The sequence below is a fragment of the Bison bison genome, unplaced genomic scaffold (genome assembly GCF_000754665.1).
Source record: "Bison bison bison isolate TAMUID 2011002044 unplaced genomic scaffold, Bison_UMD1.0 scf7180017864251, whole genome shotgun sequence".
Lineage (NCBI taxonomy): Eukaryota > Metazoa > Chordata > Mammalia > Artiodactyla > Bovidae > Bison > Bison bison.
The window spans coordinates 1,254,982-1,256,302 of NW_011494823.1; positions in this window are offsets into that span (position 1 = coordinate 1,254,982).

A 1,321-nucleotide genomic window follows, 5' to 3' on the forward strand; every position below is an offset into this window, starting at 1 on the left:
GCACCACTACTATTCAACATAGTTTTGGAAGTTTTGGCCACAGCAATCAGAGCAGAAAAAGAAATAAAAGAAATCCAAATTGGAAAAGAAGAAGTAAAACTCTCACTGTTTGCAGATGACATGATCCTCTACATAGAAAACCCTAAAGACTCCACCAGAAAATTACTAGAAATAATCAATGAATACAGTAAAGTTGCAGGATATAAAATCAACACACAGAAATCCTTTGCATTCCTATACACTATCAATGAGAAAACAGAAAGATAAATTAAGGAAACAATTCCATTCATCATTGCAATGAAAAGAATAAAATACTTAGGAGTATATCTACCTAAAAAAACAAAAGACCTATATGTAGAAAACTATAAAACACTGGTGAAAGAAATCAAAGAGGACACAAATAGATGGAGAAATATACCGTGTTCATGGATTGAAAGAATCAATATAGTGAAAATGAGTATACTACCCAAAGCAATCTATAGATTCAATGCAATCCCTATCAAGCTATCAACAGTATTCTTCACAGAGCTAGAACAAATAATTTCACAATTTGTATGGAAATAAAAAAAACCTCGAATAGCCAAAGCTATCTTGAGAAAGAAGAATGGAACTGGAGGAATCAACCTGCCTGACTTCAGGCTCTACTACAAAGCCACAGTCATCAAGACAGTATGGTACTGGCACAAAGACAGAAATGTAGATCAATGGAACAAAATAGAAAGCCCAGAGATAAACCCATGCACCTATGGACACCTTATCTTTGACAAAGGAGGCAAGAATATACAATGGAGAAAAGACAATCTCTTTAACAAGTGGTGCTGGGAAAACTGGTCAACCACTTGTAAAAGAATGAAACTAGAACACTTTCTAACATCACACACAAAAATAAACTCAAAATGGATTAAAGATCTAAACGTAAGACCAGAAACTATAAATCTCCTAGTGGAAAACAGGCAAAACACTCTCTGACATAAACCACAACAGGATCCTCTATGATCCACCTCCCAGAATATTGGAAATAAAAGCAAAAATAAACAAATGGGACCTAATTAAAATCAAAAGCTTCTGCACAATAAAGGAAACTATAAGCAAGGTGAAAAGACAATCTTCAAAATGGGAGAAATAATAGCAAACAAAGCCACAGACAAAGAATTAATCTCAAAAATATACAAGCAACTCCTGCAGCTTAATTCCAGAAAAATAAACGACCCAATCAAAAAGTGGGCCAAAGAACTAAACAGACATTTCTCCAAAGAAGACACACAGATGGCTAACAAACATATGAAAAGATGCTCAACATTACTCATTATCAGAGAAATGC